Source organism: Martes martes, assembly GCF_963455335.1.
Source record: "Martes martes genome assembly, chromosome: 12".
In the NCBI taxonomy this organism is placed as follows: Eukaryota; Metazoa; Chordata; class Mammalia; order Carnivora; family Mustelidae; genus Martes; species Martes martes.
In genome coordinates, this window is record NC_137900.1 from 26,086,895 (window position 1) to 26,094,430 (window position 7,536).

The window sequence follows — 7,536 nt, forward strand, 5'->3', positions numbered from 1 at the left end:
CCCCACATTGGGCTCCGTACTGAGCAGGGAGCCTACTTCTTCTCCCTCTGCCCCTCCACACGCATTTTCTCTCTCTGTCCTCTCTTTTTGTCTCTCATAAATAAATAAAATCTTAAAAAACAACAACAACAACAAAACCACAGGGAAAAATATTCTCAAACTTGGACAGCTTAACATTTCTTAGAGAAGACACAAAAAACACCAAAACCTTAATGTATTGCACATTGTGAAAATTTTAAAAAATGGCTTATAAAAGGTACTATTAAAAAAACAGGGGCTCCTGGGTGGCTCAGTCGTTAAGCATCTGCCTTCAGCTCAGGTCCTGGGATTGAGCCCCACATCAGGCTCCCTGCTAGTCGGGAAGCCTGCTTCTCCCTCTCCCACTCCCCCTGCTTGTGTTCTCTCTCTCTCTGTCGCTCTGTCAAATAAATAAATAAAATCTTAAAAAAAAAAATGAAAGATCCACACATGGTGGGAGCTGGGGTGGAGATGCATCTGAGTAAGGACTTATATCCAAATATATAAGAAGTTCCTACAAATCCATAACAAAATAAAAACTATGCAATAGAGATGACCAAAAGACTCGAACTGACATTTCATAAAAGAATTTATAAAAATGACCACTAAGCACATGAAACATTGTATCATCAATCATCAGGAAATACAAGTTAAAATCACAGTGAGTTACCACATAATCATTAGAATATCTAAAATTAAAGTCTGACATGGGGTGCTTGTGTGGCTCAGTTGGTTAAGTGGTTGAACTCTTGATTTTGGGTCAGGCCAGGCTCTCAGGGTCCTGGGGTCCCGCCCTGGGTTGCACTCAGTGTGGAGTCTGCCTTTCTCCTTCTGCCCCCCACCCCCTGCAAGCTTGCTCTCTCTCAAATAATTAAAAATAATTAAAATCTGACAACACAAATGTTGGCAAGTGTGTGGAGCAACAGAAATTCTCATAGTGTGCAGGTGAATTATGGATTATAAATTCTCATAGTTCTGTCTCTTAAAATGTCAAACGTGCACCTACGTACGCGACTCAGCAATTCTACTCTTAAATATTTACCCAAGAGAAATAAAACTGTATGTCTATAACAAGACTATGTGACAATATTTGTACCAGTATATTTATAGTAGTTTTATTCATAATAGCCCAAACCTGAAAGCACCCTAAATGTCTGTCAGCCGGAGATTGGGTTAACAAATTGTGGTGAAGTTATGCAATGGGATACTGCTCAGTAATAAAAAAGAGGTTACCACTGATACATATAATCACATGGATAGATCTCAGATACATTATATTGGTGAAAGAAGCTAGACCCAAAGAGTGCCTACTGCATGGTTCCATTTCTATAAAGCCGAGGACCTAGCAAAACCAGATCTATGATAATGGAAATCAGAATAGAGGAGGGTGGGGGCACCTGGGTGGCTCAGTGGGTTAAAGCCTCTGCCTTCAGCTCAGGTCGTGATCCCACGGTCCTGGGATCGAGTCCTACATCGGGCTCTCTGCTCAGCAGGGAGCCTGCTTCCCTTCTTCTCTCTGCCTGCCTCTCTGCCTACTTGTGATCTCTGTCTGTCAAACAGAATAGAGGAGGGTAAGCTGCGAAATGACTGGGTAGCATAAGAACTTTCTGGGGTAATGGAGATGTTCTATATCTTGATGGTGATGATTATGTAGGATGTATATGTTAGCAAAACTCATTAAATTATAAACTTAAGATATGTGCATTTTACTCTGTATATATTTTGCCTCAATTAAAACATTGTACATGTAGAAAAGCTATGTGGATTAGTGTTTCCTCTGCCTCATCATCTAGATCTTAGTTCAGATATCACCTCCTCAGACAGGCCTGCCCTGACTGACTATGGTTGCTTTTGCCCTCAGGCTATATCATATAACTCACTTTTATTTTCTTCCTAGTGCTTATCTGTCTCCAAAAGCACATTTAAAACGTGGGAGCTCTGTCAGTTCCCACTACAGTGTAAGTTCTATGAGAACAGGGACTATGTGTGTTTTGTTCACTGCTTTATTCCCGGAGCCTGGCATGTTGGATTTGCCCAGTAAATTTTTGTTGTTTTTCAATGAATAATGGCCACAAAGGGCAGAAAAATCAAACCAATATAGATTCTGTTTGTAGAACATGAGACAGCATACAAGGAAGCTTATCGTCATCAAAGTTACTGATCATCCAGTTCTCCTACTCCTTCAATAAACATTTGCTAGGTGCCTTTTGTGTGCTGTGGACTGATGCCTTGCATACGAAGGTAAATAAAACCAGAGTATTAGTGAGACTGAGATAGGCTGGGTACTAGAAGTGGGGCAGGCTCCTTGAACCCCACATGTTTTGGAACATCTATCTTTAGGTCTATTTTACAGAGGAGTAAAATGAATCTTTGTTTCAAGAGTAGTAACTTCCTGTTAAAGCTTTAGAGCTGAAGAATGAGACAACCAAAATCAGGGCCTCCCAGAGACTAGTTTGGACCTCCTATCACTGGGCAGTAAGGGTCTGAGCAGTGGGAAGGAAGAAGAAATGATGGATGAGAGATATTTCACCCACAATAGTAGCTTTTATTGTATGTTTTCTACAAGGGAAGTCAGACTGTGGCTGCTAAGTTTTGTTTTTTGGTTTTGTTTTGTTTGTTTTAAGAAATGTTCTTTTAAAATTGTTTTGTGAGATTTATAGGATCACCATGCAACTTGTGCTTATGGAAGAACTTTAGGCAGATGTTTTCAGATGTTACTCATTGATTGATTGCTTCCAAAAGAGTCTGTTGAATAGAACGTTATCTGGAAAACAAGTTTCTTCTGCTCTCACAGCCACTCTCTCCCAGAAAACAGAACCTATCCCTTCTAGCTGATAACAGTCACTCACCTTTTCCCCAAGCACTTCCTGATCATTGACAGTTCACACATTTCCTTCCTAGGAGACATTTGGGACATAAATAGACACAACCCAGCTTGGGTGACATTTTGAACAACACTTTCAGGAAGTAAACAAACAGCTGGTCTCTGAGTCCATGAGGCAAAAGTAAAAGGAAGCAGATTTATATTTCAACAGGGACAACAGAGGCTTGACATAAATGACAACTGTCTCATTCTAGATTTCCTTAATTGGTCTTAAAAAGAGGAGTAGACTAGGCAACTATGTGTGGAATGATTTGGTTTATATTTTGCCTAGAAGCAGAAAAGAGATTTATGACTTCTTTATTTTTTTAAGTTTCTTTATTTTTGGATTATGAAAGTGATACTTGTTCATTGTTTCAAATTTGGACAATATAGAGTGACATATAAAAGATAGTGTTTTTCATAATCCCATAACCCGCCACCCAGTCATAGCCACTACTAACAGTTTGATGTATTTTATTGCTACATATACACAAATATATGTATATATATGCATAAACATGTATATATGTATTTTATTGCTATATATGCATATCTATGTACATATATATACATACACACAAACACAGTGTATATATAATTTTGCATCTTGATTTCTTTCACTTAGCATCTTCCCACATTATTAAATATACCCTAAAGCTATATATATATATATATATATATATACTATATACCCATTTTTAATGGCTATATAGTAATATCTTATAAGAATGTATTATAATTACTCTTACTATTTCCTTATTTATGTTAATTTAGGTCATTTACAATTTGTCAACATTATAAATAAAAGCTGAGATCAAAGCTTTAAATGTAAATCTCTCTCTACATTTCTGATGGCTGTCTTGCAATAGATCCCCCTAGAGCAACCCTCCTTGTGGAGTGATGCCCTAACCACCTTCATCAGAAACAGATATAAATGCAATCAGGAATCCCACCCCAAACCTGCAGACTGAATCTCTGACTTTAGAGCACAGGAATCTGCCCTTTAGAAAAGCTCTTGACGCTTTTAGACAGAGTAAAGGTTTTGACCCATTGCTCTAAGAGGAATTACTGTATAGAAGGCTATGTGTATTTAAATTTCAGTTTCTTGACATCCATGTCAAATTGCTTTCCTAAAGTCTTGTGCACTTGACGTGCCCACCAGAAGCCAGCTTACGAGGGTGCTCAGCTTACCATTCTTGAAGAACAATTTGGCTAACTTGATAGGCACAATGGTGGGTTCATGAGATTTTTTATGGATGTGTTATTTAATTATTTTTGTTCACTTAATTTCAGTTTTTCCACAGTTACGCTAAAGTTTTTTCCACTTATAGTTTTAGAACTAGTTCTATGAAATTCCTTCATGGTGTTTTGTTCTTTGAATCCATTGATATATTTGTATTCCTCGTATCTTATGTACATTTCTCACATTTATTATCATACAAATATAAGTGCCATGAACACAGGTACTTTTGGTCTAATTTGTTCCTGGTTGTATTGCCAGCCCTATAATAGTGCTATACACAAAAGATTCTCAAGAAATATTTTTCAAAAAAAAAAAAAAGAAATATTTTTCAAGTGAATAAATAGGTGACAACTATATATGTTTCCTTTTTACCGTTAACACACACACACACAAGCACCAGCAAGACTAGGTTCTTCTACTCCATAATCATACTTGATGATTTCTTAAAATTTTTTTAAAAATATTTTTTCTTTTTACACTTTAATTCCAGTATACTTAGCAAAATAGTAATTCAACAATTCTATACATTACTCGGTGCTCATGATGCTAAGTAACCTCTTAATCCCCTTCACCTATTTCACCTGTTCCCCCACCTGCTTCCCCTCTGATAACCATCAACTTGTTCTCTAGAGTTAAGAGTTTGTATTTTTTTAAAAGATTTTATTTATTTATTTAAGAGAGAGTGAGAGAGATCACAGAGGCAGAGGGAGAAGCAGACTCGCCACTAAGCAGGGAGCCAAATGTAGGGCTCAATCCCAGGATCCTGGGATCATGACCTGAGTCAAAGGCATTTGCTTAAAGGACTGAACCACCCAGGCACGTCTCATTGATCTGTTCTATGTTTTTTTGTTTCTTTAGTTTCTATTTTATTTTATATTTTTGCTCTAATCTTTATTATTTCCTCCTATTAGTTTGGGGTTTTGTTTGTTCATTTGTTTTTTTCTAGCTCTTTTCGGTGTAAGATTAGGTTATTTGAGATTTTTTTGTTTCTTGAGGTAGGCCTGAGTTGCTATAAACTTCCCTCTTGGAACCACTTTTGCTGCATTCCAAAGATTTTAGAGCACTGTGTTTTCATTTGAATTTGTCTCTATGTATTTTTGATTTCCTGTTTGATTTCTTGATTGACCCACTCATTGTTCAGTAGCATATTAGTTAACCTCTGTGAATTTGTGTTCTTTCCAGGTTTTTTCTTGTAGTTGACTTCTTGTTTCACGGTAGCATGGTTAGAAAAGATGCATGGTATGACTTCGATCTTTTTGAATTTGTCAAGGCTTGTTTTGTGACTTAATATGTGATCAATTCTGGAGAATTCCATGTACAGTTGGAAAGAATGTGTATTCTGCTGTTTTAGGGTAGAATGTTCTGAATATATCTGTTAGATCCACCTGGTTCAATGTGTCATTCAAAGCTACTGTTTCCTTGTTGATTTCCTGTTCTGATGATCTATCCATTGATGTAAGTGGGGTGTGAGGGCCCCCTACTATTATTTCATTACTATCAATTAGTTCTGTTATGTTTGTTAATCAGCTGCTTTATGTATTTGGGTGTTCCCATGTTGGGTGCATAAATATTTACAATTGTTATAGCTTCTTGTTGGATTGTTCCCTTTATGGTAATAAAGTACTCTTCTTTGTCTCTTGTTACAGTCTTTGTTTTAAAGTTTACTTTGTTTACTACCCAGGCTTTGTTTTCACTTTCATTTGCATGATAAATGCTTTTCCATCCCTTCACTTTCAATCTGCATGTGTCTTTAGGTTGGAAATGTATATCTTGTAGGCAGCCTGTAGATGGGTCTTACTTTTTTATTCATTCCATTACTCCCTGTCTTTGATTGGAGCATTTAGTCTATTTACATTCAAAGCAAGTATCGATATGCATGTACTTATTGACATTTTGTTACTTGTTTTATGGTTATTTTTGTAGTGCTTCTCTGTTTCTTTTTCCCTTGCTCTCTTCTCTCACATTTTGCTGGCTTTCTTTAGTGAAAGTTTGGTATTCCTTTTTCTATATTTTTTGCATATATATTACTGGTTTTTGATTTGTGGTTGCCATTACGTTTGTATATAACAACTGCATATAGCAGTCATCTTAAACTGATTGTCATATAAGTTTGAACCTGTTGTTTACTCCACTCCCTCCTATGTTTTAGGTATATGGTGTCATAGTTTACTTCCCTTTATTTTGTGAATCCCTTGACTGATTTTTATGGATATACTTAATTTTACCTCTTTTGTGCTTCTTACTTTCCCTACTCCTACTTATGGTCTTTCCTTTCCCCTCAAAGAGTCCCCTTTAACATTTTTTGGTAGGGCTGGTTTTGTGGTCATGAATTCCTTTAACTTTTATTTGTCTGGGAAACTCTTTATCTTTCCTTTTATTCTGAATTGTATCCTTGCTGGATTTTTGGCTGCAGAGTTTTTTTTGTTTTGTTTTGTTTTTTGTTTTTTTTTTTAATCTTTCAGCACTTTGAATATACTATGCCAGTTCTTTCTGGCTTGCAAATTTTCTGCTAAAATAGTTTCCTGATACCCTATATGGTTTCCCCTTGATTATAAACTGTTTTCTCTTGTTGCTTTAAAAATTGTCTTTATCACTACTTTTTGCCATTTTAATTACTGTGTATCTTGGTGTGGATTTCCTTGGGTTGATTTTATTGGAGGCTTCTGTGCCTCCTGGATCTGGATTTCTGTTTCCTTCCAGATTCTGGAAGCTTTCAGCTCTTATTTCTTCAAATAAATTTTCTGCCCACTTTTCTCTCTTTTTCTTCTGGCATCTCTATAAGGCAAATGTTATTATACTTGATGGTGTGGCTGAGTTATTATTATTATTATTATTATTATTATTATTTTCCCTCTTTCTGTTCAGCACAGGTGCTTTCCATGACTCTGTCCTCTAGGTCACCAATCTGTTCTTCTGCTTCCTCTAGTCCACTATGTATTCTACCCAGTGTATTTTTAATTTGAGTTATTGAGTTATCTCTGGTTCTTTTTTATGCTTTCTGTCTCTTTGTTAAGGTCTCATTGAGATCCTCCACTCTTTTTTTCAGCCCAGTGAGTATCTTTATGACAGTTCCTTTAAATTCTCTGTCAGGCATGTTACTTATCTCTCTTTTGTATAGTTCTTTTGCTATGATTTTTTCCCCCTGTTCTTTCATTTGGGACACATTCCCTGTCTCCTCATTTTGTCTGTCTGTGTCTGTTTCTCTGTCTTAGGAACGTCAGCTATGTCCCACTCTTAAAAGTAGTGGCCTTATGAAGAAGATGTCCAACAGTGCCTTGTAGTACAATGTCCCCTCTTCACCAGAATCTGGTGCTTCAGAGGTGTCTGCCTATGTGTGTTGCATGGGACCTACTGTTGTGGCTGAGCTGCTTTTGTTTTCATTCCAGTCATTTGCAATGGCTCTCTTTGCCCG